This window comes from Heliangelus exortis, chromosome Z, assembly GCF_036169615.1.
Source record: "Heliangelus exortis chromosome Z, bHelExo1.hap1, whole genome shotgun sequence".
Lineage (NCBI taxonomy): Eukaryota > Metazoa > Chordata > Aves > Apodiformes > Trochilidae > Heliangelus > Heliangelus exortis.
In genome coordinates, this window is record NC_092454.1 from 14,870,458 (window position 1) to 14,883,734 (window position 13,277).

Here is a 13,277-nt window from a genome sequence, read left to right on the forward strand (position 1 = left end):
GACAGAGGTGCCAGGGCAGGAATTAAAATGGAAAATGAGAGAATACACCCATTCAAAATAGAAACAGTAATGACAAGCACAAACCAAGGAAGTAGTTTGCCCTAAAAAAATAATCTGAAAGTCTGTAAGAGAAAACAAAACCTCACAAATAGCAGCCTGTATCCCACCCAGAGGGAAATGATGCAATGAATCCCCCACATTCCATCAGACTGGCAGAAACATGTCAAGATGAAAGAGTCCTTAAAACATGTTTCCCAATTTGTTGGGACCCAAGGTCATACAAATACTTGAAAAATAACTCACAGTTTCCTGCATAGCTTTATTTTCCAGTTGCCTGTGCAGCCTTTCTGTTTTGTTTTGTTTAAATTGTGACCAAGGAAGTGTTATTACACAACTTGAGGACACAATTAGCAAATAGATGTTCTGCTGGTTCCTTATTAAACCATATAAACTTGTCATAAGAAATCAAAATAGTCATCAGTCTGTGTCCATAGTTGCTGCTGGGTGGGATTTGTAAAGTTATGTGAAAAATAGTGGCTTCAACCTTTCAGAGAGCATCTCCTGACCTTCAGCACTTCCAGCTCACTTAGGGGAGCCCCTCCAGCCTCAGTGGGACCCCAAATAGGAGACTGGCTTGTCCCATCCTTGTAGAAACAAAACACAGCTGTGAGCTGCAAGCCAGTGCTTGTAGGTGTCTAATGCAATTGGCTAAAATCTTCATAGAGAGAAACTACTTTTACACTTTTTCTTAACTGTGTGTGCCTGGCTGTGTTGTCCTTGAGGGAAATATCTGGGTGATTGAAGTCCCCCACCGAGAACCAGGGCCTGTGATCACGAGGATACTTTCAGCTACAGACTGGTTAGTCTCACCTCTGTCCCTGGCAAGGTGCTGGAAAACAGTTCTGGGTGTCATGACAAATCATGTGAAAGCAAAGAATGTCATTGGGAGAAGTCAGCATGGGTTCACCCAAGGGAAATCATGCTTGACCAACCAGATTGCCTTTTATGGTGTCATTACTGGCTGGCTAGATGAGGGGAGAGCAGTGGATGTTGTCTACCTTGACTTCAGCAAGGCTTTTGCTGTTGCCTCCCATAACATCCTCATTAGCAAACTCAAGAAGTGTGGGCTGCATGAGTGGACAGTGATGTACATTGAGAGCTGACTGTGTGACAGAGCTCAGAGGGTGGTGATCAATGGAGCAGGGTCCAGTTGGAGGCCTGTAACCATCAGAGTCTCTCAGGGGTCAGTGCTCAGTCTGGTGTTGTTCAACATGTTCATTAACCAGGGGGCAGAGTGTATCTTCAGCAGGTTCCATGATTGATACTGCGCTGGGAGGGGAGGCTGACACTGCAAAGGGCTGTGCTGCCATCCAGAGTGACCTGTACAGGCTGCAGAGCTGGGCAGAGAAGAACCTGACGAGGTTTAGTAAGAGGAAGTGTAGGGTCCTGGGGAGGAAGAACCTGAAGGACCAATACAGGTTAGGGGTGGACCTGCTGGAAAGCAGTTTGAAGGGGAAGGATGTGGGGGTCCTGGCAGATAAGTAAAGTATCTGTGAGCCAGCAGTGTGCTCTTGCTGCCAGGAAGGCCAAAGGGATCCTGGGCTGCACAAAGAAGAGTGTGGCCAGTGGGTTGAGGGAGGTCATTCTCCACCTCTGCCGTGCCCTGGTGAGGCTCCAGATGGAATACTGCATCCAGTTCTGGGCTCCCCAGCTCAAGAGAGACAGGGAATAGTGACTGGAGGATTGGGGGACTGGAGCATCTTCTGCAGAAAGGCCAAGAGAGCTGGGACTCTTTAGCCTGGAGAAGAGAAGACTGGAAGGAGACCTTGTAATTGTCTACAAATATCTAAGGTGTGGGTGCAAGAAAGATGGAGCCAGCCTATTCCCAGTTGTTCCCAGTGACAGAATGAGGGGCAACAGGCACAAGCTGGAACATAGACAGTTCCCCTTAAATGTAAAGAAAAAGTTTTTACTCTGAGGGTGCTAGGGCACTGGAATAGGCTGCCCAGAGAGGTTGTGGAGTCCCCTTCTCTGGAGGTATTCAAAACCTGCTGGGATCCAGTCCTGTGTAATGTGCTCCAGGTGATCCTGCTATAGGGGGAGAATTGGACTAGGTACCTTCCAACTGTGATAATTCTGTGGTTCTGTGATTCTGTGATGGAGTTTAGCAACAAAGAACTGACCTGTATTTTGGCATAGCTGCCTGCAACTTCTGTCATGACCCAGGAAGCCACCAGATCATCTGCAGGCAGGAGAAATGATCAGAGGAGTGAGAGTTTTGGATCAGAACAACAAAGCTGGCACTCATGTAACCAAAATGACTATAGAAAGCAGCTTCTCCCAAGTGTGTCAGCTTAGCCTGTGATACTGCAGAACATCTCTCTCATGTATATATGTACCTCCATTGCTCCCAGGTTTTGTGTGCAGAATATCCTCAGATCAATGTCGCTCTCTTTTGCCCTAGTTGGAGACCAGCATCTGCATATGTATTTTTCCTTTATATCACAGGATGTGTTAGGACATCTGAACATCATGCAATACTGTACTTTTGACACTTCACCTCGTGCTCACTTTCTGTCCTACTTGTAAAGTCAACTACTTGCAAAGTTTCCTCATAACTTTTTAGAAGTATGAGAAATGAGTTCGCTCAGAGATAACACTTAGAAAGCTTAGTTAGCAATATGGCAAGTGATGCCTCATACAACCATCCTCCTAGGACTAATTTTCACATGGATAGGCATTAGCACCAAAAGATGCTCTTCAGAACTGTGGTTCTGCAGGCTTTCACATCCTTTTGATACTGTGCCTTGTCAGATCTCTGGTTTCAAGCTCTGGTGTAATATTCCCCAAAGATCAAAACACTCTAATTGGAATCAAATGAGGAGCAACCCAGTATATAGATATATGCAGTATTACAGCACTTAGACTTTGGGAGTGCCCATGCACATATCCATGACCTCAGTTTCATTATTTCTACAACAAACATTTCTCCAGCAAACCAATATAACACTCCCTCATCTCTGCTGCAATGTGTTTCTAAAAGATCATTTTTCAAAGAATGGGAAAATATTATCTCAAAGGAAATGGACGAATCCAATGAGTATTCTACCTGAGAATGTAGTGTTTCTAGCTGGGTTTCACAAAGTCACTCGTCATCTATTTAACCCTATATCTGTTTCCTCTTACTTGGAAAAAACATATTATCCTCCCAGGTCAATCTCTGACCCCTATCTGGAAGCAGCCTATGTTCTCACACCAAAGCTCTGCTCAGGGGAGAAACTCTAGAACTGTAAAGGGTAGCAGAGAGAAGGCGGCAAAGAGTTCTTCAATTTAAGTGACATTCCCTGGTGCTATCCAGATCCTCTAGGTGTGGGGACAGGAAACACATTTATTTTGTCCAATAAAATTCACCGATGTGGACTGGTACCACCTACCTCTAGTTTTCTGGATGACAAACAGCGAGAGTTTACAGAACATCACTCCTCATCTCACACAGATCTTGCTGTTAAAAACCAGGTGTCTGCTCACTCATCCTTCCCCACCACTGTGGCTTCCATTACCTGCTCTCTGGAAAAGTCTGGAGTTTTAAGAGCATAAACCTGTACTATTACCTAGAAATATTTTCCCCTCAAAATCTGCCTGAAAATAAAGTACAAGAGAAATCTGTCACCTCCACACAGACAATTAAAAATTAATACAAGGCAGGACTGTGTGGAAAATACACTTTGCACTTAATTCAATAATTCAGTGCTGCATTTTCCCTCCTATTTAAACTTTTATCACCCCACATACCCCCCATGAGAAGGAACACTGAAACAAAAAAGAAAATTAAGGCACCTTTAAGCACGAAAGGCCATGTGAATGGCTTCAATACTGAGCTGTTTTGACATATCCTGTGGCAATAAGGAAAGCAAACCATAAAATATCTTATTTACACTGTCCATCACTGGGCTGTCTGATGACAGCAATGGCACAGAAGTGGCGGGCTGCCAGCTGCTTGTCGCTTGTGCTCTGCTTCACTGGGAAACCCAGGCTGCTGCCTCTCCCCCCAGGCTGCTACCACTGATCTGGAGGTGTGGGATTGAAGAACAGAGGGAAAAGCTTTGAGAAGAGGGATTGCGTCAGCGCAGAGGCTGCTGTAGAAAAAAACAACTTCTGTCCAATGTCTGTGTTAGCAGATTAAGATTTTACACTGCAGGATTTGAAAGTACTAAGTTGTAGCTGCCCTTACTGGCTGCTTAGTCTAACAAACAGCCAGGTGTTACCTCTCTTCTAGGGAATTTACTGCTCCTTGACTTGAATTGACAATCTGGAGCACCTGGTGCATTACTAGTAGCCCAGGATTTAGGACTTCATCTTGGCTGGGTTTGGCACCAAGGTCACTCTGGGGCAGCAGCTGACAAAACCAGCCCCTGCTTCTGAAAATGTGTTCAGGTGTCTTTGCTACAGATCAGGGAGTTAAGCCATGAAAACCACATTCACAGCTTGCATCACCAGAAAGACCCAGCACCAGTGTTTTTTTGCTGAGCTTCAGCCCTGTTGCATGCACCCCATGGTAATGGGTAGGCTGGAGCCAAGGAGGGAAACCCCAGTTTAGCACCTTCCTTCATTCCCATGTTTTCAGGCTGCTGTTTTGCCTCTTCTTCATCCCACAGATCACCTGGAAATTCAGAGAAGGCTTTTCACCCTTAGAGGTCACATTGGATTTGACCCCCACTAACACCCAGACATGTCTGGTGGACTGAAGGATGACCACAAGATTACTGAGCACAACTACCAAATAGGCACATTCCCTTAAAGCAGCAAAAACACCCATTCTGCCAGGTGCTGAAATGCTTAAAAGTGAGGGGTTTTTCTACCACACAGGGGAAAAACAAAATTCTAGGGAAACTAAATCCCATTTTCCATGCTTGTAAGGTACTTCAGCAGCAAATGACAAGGAACCAGTCAGAAACTGCATGCTGGCATTCATTCAGCACACAGCCTCCTGCAGTCAGAAACATACACACCAGCCCAGCATGGCCTGCCCAGGGGGAGAACAGCATTCTCTGTTCATGGTATATCTATTTCATGAGCTGAGTAGACACCCCAGGACAGCTTGAGCCACAGATCTTGGGGGAGTCCCTTTCCACCACCCCTGCATGGGCTGCCTGGAACAATTTATATAATTTATAATTATGTTCAATTATACTAAAGGTATAATGTATAAGGCTTATTTTCTATAACTCATTATTTCTATAAGCACACAATTTACTGGGATGGATTTCTCTGTGGAGGACAAGTGAAAGGCTGGCTCATGCCCCAGTGAATAACACAGGTTACAAAATACGGTTTTGTGCCCTTGTTCACTGAGGAGGAGCTGTAAAGGGCAAGTTTACCCCCCAGCAATCCAAAGGAGATATGTGACTTCCAGCTTCACAAAAGTGAACCTTTTTTGCTCCATGGAGGCTTTTAAGGACCACTCAGACTACCACAAATGCCCCTACCTTCAAGTGGGGTGAATGCAAGTGAGGGCAGTAGTTTTTCAGCCCCACACTCTCATTCTGCTTCACCCAGCTGCCATTGAGGGCCTGGCCTGCCGTTCAAAGCTGCTGCATGTGAGTTGTCACCACCACCTTGTCCTACACTGGCTGGTCATTTATCACCTGGCAACGTCAGACCATAGTCTCTCTGTTTGCAGTCACATCCTAAATTACTCCTAGCCATAAAATCATTGAGAAAATTAACTCTTTTGGAACTGGAGTAAGAGATGGATGCTTAAGTCTGAGACAACAAATAGGGCTGGACATTCATGATCCCTGAGACGGCACCCAGTAACTCATAATGGAAGTTGTACTTCTGTTTTGTTTTCCCGTGAGAATTTATAAAGCTTAGTGCTAGCAACCAGATGTGACAACAGAGCTGCAAGGCATTTGTGCCCAATAGTTGAGCAGGAATTTTACAGAAAAGGCAAGAGAAAATATCTGTCATTTTATGTAACAATTCTGCAACTTTATCTGTGCTCAATGCAGATGGTGGTACCTTGAGTACCTGTGAACAAACCAAGAGTTCAAGAGACACTCTCTTGTGCCACAGCTGATTTCCCTGACAGTGAACCAGGACATCCCGTGGGCAGCAAGAGAATCTGGAGTGCCCATTGCCTATCTGCAGGGTTTGTAAACTCCCAGGGAACCAGCTCACAAAAGTTGATGGAAGTACATGGTGAAAAAATTGTGTTCCAGGCCACTTGAAATGCACTGCAACTTCGGAAGCCATCTGCTGTATTGGACATCATTATATCAGAATGGAAGGTTTAGTAATGTATATACATAAGATGAACACTGAAAACTGAAATTTTCTTGTACACTTCCATGGACTGACTTCAATTTGCTTAGAGCCAGTCTGCTGGTAGGATTCAACTTCCTGTAGCAGGGAACATGGTGCTGAAAATGGTCTTGCCTGATAAATAAAAGGATAGAAAAAGCTCCAAAGCAATAAGGATCCCTGATAAACAGTGGTACTTACTATCAAAAAAGTCCGATAATCCTCAGCCAAAGCATCTGGTAATCACCTTGTTTGATTATGCCACACTACAGGGAAGAGGTGAAGGGAACTGGCTGCATCCCTAATCACAGGTCCTGTCTCAGCATTCCCATTCTCTTCTTAGATTCACTGCCTCTGCGCAAAAAGAGATGATCTTCTGACTCCAGTTTTCTCTGGTGCCTTTGAAAGTCCTAGGACAATTTCCCTTTCTCTGTAGAATCTAAACCATAACAGTCAGCCTTGTCCTTTACTGTATGGGGCTTCATGGCAATTTCCCTGGACCAAAACATACCATCAACTCTGCACAAGTGGTGCTGTGTTACTACCTTTCTTGTAATGTGGCCATAGCAACTTTTTACACAAATGAGCCAGAGATAACACAGTTGTTCTGAGTGTGAATGTTTAAGATCTATATACATATGCTTATATATATTACATATAATGATTTAAAAGATACCAGAACTGTACAGATTGCACTAGCTTCTCTTTTTGTTCCCTCATTTGCCTGTGTAGACATAAAATCCAGAGTGTGCTGAGGTATTCAAAGGCTTTAAGAAATTTGTGCTGAAGGAGATCAATGCAATGAGGATTTACCAATGAAAATCTGTTCTGCAAGGCTTTATCTGTCAGGCCAGGTTCAGAGTAATTCCTGTACCATGGCTGTCAGAAGAATATTCTTTTGGCTTAAATACCATTGTTCCGGGAGAACATGGTTATGTGTTGCAACTGCTGCACTAGGGAGCTGTGCCATTTGGCTACGTTCAGCTATTTTGCAGGTAAGAGTATACTCATGGCTGTGGGGTTTCCTCCTCTCTCAGATAGTTCTCCAGTTGGTAAAGCCCTGCCAAAGAAAGAGGCATGGATTGGTGCCAGCTTGGCATTCATTGAAGTCCTTTTGGCCAGCACTTTTCCCCCATCCTGGCAAATTTTGGGGCAGGGAGCCATGGAGCACAGCACATAAGCATCTGTCCTCCTGGGAACTGCACCACTTCCTGCTGGAAAAGGCCTCTTGGCATGGGTTTGAGGTGCACAAATATTCTCTGTGCCTCTTTGTGTGTGTGCCTTTTCCTGACTGCATTTGTGCCTGCCTGTTACAGAAAGATCTTTCTGTCTGATACAGAAAGAGTGGCATATCTCGCCTTATGTAGGAAAATTACATAGCAGGTTAGTGCTAAAGACATCAATGAACAAAGCCTAGGAGGGAAAAAGGATTTTCTTTGTTGCAGTGTATATTTTTCACATCATGAAGGCCCTGTGCTAAGGCCTGCAAGGCCTAATATGTATGAATACCTTAATAGCCCCAAAAAGGCTTTTGAGGGACTTAAAATTAATGCAATTAAGATACAGAATTGCACAATTAGGAGCAGCTTTACTGTAGGCAAACTTCACCACTAGGGAGCACCATGAGACAAAGCTTTTTAGAGCTTTTCTGTATTGAAATCAAACTATGAATGTAAAATAGAGAATGCATTGTCACCGAAAAATGTTTTAAATTGCAATTTTAAAAAACTGCCCACTGAGAAGAGAGATGAATCAGGAATAACAGAGCAAGAGATTTTAATTTATTTGATCTCTAGACAAGCTGTTTACACTAATACCAATCAAGAGACGTGCTGATTCATCTTCACAACTCATGGATTTTGTTTTCCGAGTTTCTGTGTGATTGGTAATATTATCTTGATAAAATAGACAAATATGGAGCATTAAAGGAGCCTTACTCTATCCCTCCTTACTTTTTCTTGTTCTCAGAGTCGTTCACAAAACATCAGCATTGCTGCCATGTCTGTACAGGGTGAGGCGACATTAAAGGACAGTGTCAAACTGCATTGTGAAACTGGCTGATTTGGTTTTAGATGTACAGCCCACCAGCCAGGTTCCATAGGGGTGTTCAGGGGCCTCAGGACGTTGAAATGAGGCAAAGCTCAAATCAACACATCATTGGCTTCTAAATGGCTTTGCAGATACAAACCAATATATATAATAAACTGATGATTAATGTAAAATTTCACATCTTGTCTTCAGCTTCTAACACCAGAAGATGGAAATAGCTTTGAGAATCTGGTGACTCAGCAGCCACCCAAACTGCAGCTCTTCTAATGTTCATTTTCCCAAAAACCTGAATGTGCACTCATGACTGTGCCACCCATCTGGAAAACAGCCCCAGCATACCTCACACTGATTCCCATGAAAAAGAGGAGTTTTGACTGGAGACCAGCCTTTAGCCATTGCCTGTGGGGCCTCTCCTCTGTGGCTAGAGCCATGGCTGCAAGGAAATTTCCCAAGCAAACATGCCAGTGTGTCGCTCTCAAAAGATTCAAAGCTCTACAAACTCGATGCATGGATGATGGCACACTGAGCATTCTTACAAAAACTCTTTTGGTTACTGTATGGAAACTAAACTGCATTCATCCAGCCAGCCATGGTAGCCCATTTCCAGTTGGATTAAGGCTTTTCACTTCCCCAATGGCATGCTGTTCCATACCTTGTTCTTCCCAATAGTCATGTAACTGAACTGCATGTGCTCTGAATATGAAGATAATGTGTAATTGAATTCAGTAGGAAAGCTCCTGTTCACTTGTTCATTGCAATGACATTTAAAGTGACAATCCTGGACACTCACTGAAGGGCAGCTTCTGCACCACAGTGCTGACAGGCTAGCCAGAGATTCCAGTCCGCAGCTCAGGACTCCTTAACCCACCCAGTCACTTTATGTTTGAGGGCAATGGAGATGGAAGCAGAATTGAAGCAGCTGAGGTGAAACTGAACTGAGAACAATAGGTACCTACCTGAGTTGTGCCTGATGTTGCTCTCCAAAGCTGGATAGAAGAAACCACACAGAGGGTGAAAGTCTTGAGGGTTGCTGGGCATTGTATGGTGTACAATGCAGTGTAGAAATAATGCCCTATTCTAAGCTACTTTCCCCTTGGGATGAGGGCAACTAGCCTAAATACCATATCTTAGAGACCTGATTTCTGGTTTCTGTTTTTTTTTTATAACAGCCATCCAAAGGATGCCTCTCCAAAATCTCCTACAGGCCACACACGCAGGCTGAAATTTGGTGGTGGGCAAGGGCTACATGAAAAGGACCTTGAGCTGTGAGTGGGCCCAGGCTCTCTGCTGTAACCCTGTTGTGTTTTTACAAGCAATATTTCTGAACATACCTAAAAATCAAACCCTGGCTTTTGTTAGCCAACATGCAAATGCTTCACAGCAGGGCTCATGAAAACTGTCAGCCTAGAAAGTTTTTCTCTGTCTGTCTGGTACACACCAGACTCCAGCCTCTTTGTGTCCTCAATGCAAGACAATACAGACTACTGGAGAGCTGAAAATCAGCCTCAGCTTTGCACAACAGCCCATCTTTGTCTGACAGTCTACAAGGTCCCAGAACCAGCAATCCCAGGTTTCAGCAAATCCAGGAATGAACTGCAAGGTGCATGCGCTGGCTGGCTTAATTCCCCTCATTTGTACTCATGTCCTGAAATATCCAAATAGGCACTAACACACCTGCTTGAAGCTGACCATCAGCTGCCGACATATGCCAACAGTCAGCATTCTCCAAGTGAAGCGTGGGATGAATCCAACTGCAACTTTCCCAGGACACAGACTCCCTGTCTGGAAGGTGGGCTCAATCCTTCCTGCTGGAGCTTTTGGCTTGCTTTAGCCTCCCAGCACTCCAATCCCAGCAGCAGCAGGAACAGGAGCTGCCCTGAAGGTAGGCAGAGCTCAGAGACATCAGCTGCAGCAGGACAGTATTGTTTGCTCAGACTCCAGCACTGCTGCACCTGCATTTAGGAGATCATGGGGCAGCCCTGACCTGGTGTTGATGAGCTCAGTCACAACTGCATTGCTATAAATGGTTTCAACACCATTCAGCTAAGCTGAGAGATTTTTTGTCTCATGCTGTTGTGAGGGGGAAATGTTGAACTTTAGCGTGTCTGCATTGCCAGGCTCACAAGGTGAACCAAAGATAACCCACTACGTGAGACAGCTTTAAAAAATTAGTTTACAGCAGTCAATCTCTCTTTAGCGACCTAAATGAGTTTAACAGTCACCCCACTATTCCAGACATTACTTGACAAAAATAAATCCAGAGGAGGAAGAGTGAATTCAGGTAGGACTGAGCCCTTTAAAGCAGCCCCACTGGACAAAGGATGATTTATGGTGTACCTGTTCCACAGATAAGCAGGAGACTTGAGGTACTTTTGTAATCATACACGTCTTCTCCTCTGGAAGCAGTGGCTATTTTCTCACCACAGTCCAACAAAGGAAATGTAAGAGGCATCTGTGCTTTGTTTAAAGCTCCATTAGCCTTTCTTGAACTGTAAATTATTTGGCAGCAGCTGAGACAAAAGGGAAAGACAGGGCTGGATTCCAAACAAAAAGTCTAGTTCAAGTCTTTCAGATTTATAATCCCTTTGAATAGTTATAAATAATTATATAATAATTATTTAATAATTATATAATAATAATAATTATATAATAATTATATAATAATTATGAAACTCATTAGTGGAAGTCGACACATTTAGTACATGTTTAATTGCTGAACAGACTACTGTAAAATATGTTTTCTATATATAAATGCTCAATAACATTTCAGTCGTTTTCCATGGCAACCTTCACCCTTGTCCCCTTCTTACTCTCCATCATACAGTGAATAGAAAAAAGAATAGACAAATGGGTTTAGGGTCTGTGTAACACACTTGAAATTTTCAGCAAGGAGAGTTAGGAATAACAAATTGTGGTTTTCTCCCATTTGCAGCCCCCTGGTCTAACCCTGATGACAACACAGGAGAACAAAAAGGCTCAGCCTGTGGGGGTCAGCAGCAGGGAGCACAGTGCCCCAATGGCATCTGCAATATTATCAGCAGCGGATTTGTGAGTAATTGCATTAATTGCCTTTAATTACACTCTGTGACCTCATATATGGTGCTTCCAAGGAACATGACACACTACCAATCATGATGGATTTAGAAAGAAACTTGAACAAGTATATGATTAGATCCTTATAATCACAGCTGCAGCTGGAATGACAGACCTGTGCATGCGTATTTGTGTGCCTGTTTTACAGGTCATCCACAACAGAAGTAGAGGAGCAAGCAGCAGGTCCTTCTTCACATAGGAAACTGTATACGAAGTATTCCAGAAAAAAAGGGAAAATCTGGCAGTAGCAAGAGGCTTCCTTTGCCTGAGACTAAGTATCACCATTCTGTCATTGGTGTCCCTACCCCTGTAGAAAGGCTTTACAGACAGCAAGTTACAGAACAGTTCCTGGTGGATGGTGACATTTTTGCCAATGCCAGGAGAGTTATAAGTTATCATAGCTTTCCACAAATCCTGAAAGTAATTTTATCACAAAGACAATCCCTTTCTAGTTTCAGTTTTACAAACATGAATAAACACACGTATATATATATATATATATATATATATATATATATATGTTTTGTGGTGGGGCAATTCTGTACAATGCTGCACAGAATTTAGTGATGACATCCAAAAGTCAGTGGAGGAGTTGCATTAAAAAGCCATGCTCTCAGCTCTCCACCAAGCCAAAACTTGGACCCAAACTGGACCCAAACTCCCTGTCTAGCATCCCAGAAGCAGAGCCAGGAGCTGTGGTTGTAGATTTTTCTAATGATGCTTTGCATATGCTCATGTGCCTCTGTGAAAGGCAGATAGCCTGAGATGGCTCTGCTGATGGAGTAGAGATGACTGTTTCTTTGTCACTCCCCATGTCTTACAGTGGCATAGAGTTGGTGTTGTTGTCATAATATCTTTACATCACTTACCTGCAATTATGGGACCTGTGTTCTTCTTCACAACTCAGAATGTTTTATTCATGATTCATTTATAGTAAGACATAGAGCAGGGAACTTTGAGGACAGTGAAACTCCTTCGCATGCTAATGGCTAGGCTTCCACTGAGGCTCTCTAATTCTCATGTTGAAAATTGACATTTGTGTGTCTGAAAGAGAGTGGTATGACAAACTTCCTTCATGAACATTCATCTGAATGTGACTGGCATGCATAGCGCAGCTGTCTGCGCAGATTTAATGTGCCTACCTCTGTATCCAAGGATAACTGCATGCATGACTCCCTGAACACCTGTATGAAGATGGGAGAAAAACTGCATGCTATGTCATATGTTGGAGAATGGCTTGGTAAACAGACATGGCAAGGACACAGTGTCCTTGGTGGTTTTGTTACATAGTTTGAAAAAGTAAGATAGCAAGTAAACAAGGTGTGGGTCTGGGTGGAAAATCCCCAAGTGGGGGGAGTGTGCAAATGTAACTTTTTTGTAGTAGCCAATCAGTAACTGACTGGTAGGCATAATTAACAAAAACAGTATAAATGGAACTCTGAACCCTCAATAAAGTTGAAGCTTGTTTATCAATCACATTGATTGGCCACTTGTTTTCCCTCGTTGTTCCCGACAGTCATATGACTCAGGCAGTAATTCTGCCTGACATCCTACTTCTCTCTCTTTCTACTGAGTTCCTTCAAAGCCTCTGGTGAGACTTTCAGGCTGACCCAACTCCAAGCTCAGCTGCAGCTGGCAGCCTTGATCTTCTATAGCTGCACTATAAATGCTTGCATATCCATGAAAATAAAGAGGACTTTCCATGATATCTACATAATTTACTCATGGAGCTATATCCTCTGTAGTAACCATGAGGAAACTCACACACTTGTACTGATAAAGAGGAGAAAACTTCCTTGCTCCTAGGGATGGATGTCCTTGCAGTCCCTGGC

The 13,277-nt window shown here is 43.6% G+C and overlaps 1 long non-coding RNA gene across 3 annotated transcripts in view; it reads left to right on the plus strand.

Moving 5' to 3' along the window:
• Positions 1 to 13,277, plus strand: part of LOC139790411 (uncharacterized) — a 94,301-nt gene that overhangs the window by 2,283 nt on the left and 78,741 nt on the right. For all 3 annotated transcript variants that reach the window (XR_011723479.1, XR_011723480.1, XR_011723478.1), the window contains exon 2: positions 11,285 to 11,400. This is a non-coding gene — a long non-coding RNA (uncharacterized lncRNA). The remainder of the gene's footprint in view (positions 1 to 11,284; positions 11,401 to 13,277) is intronic.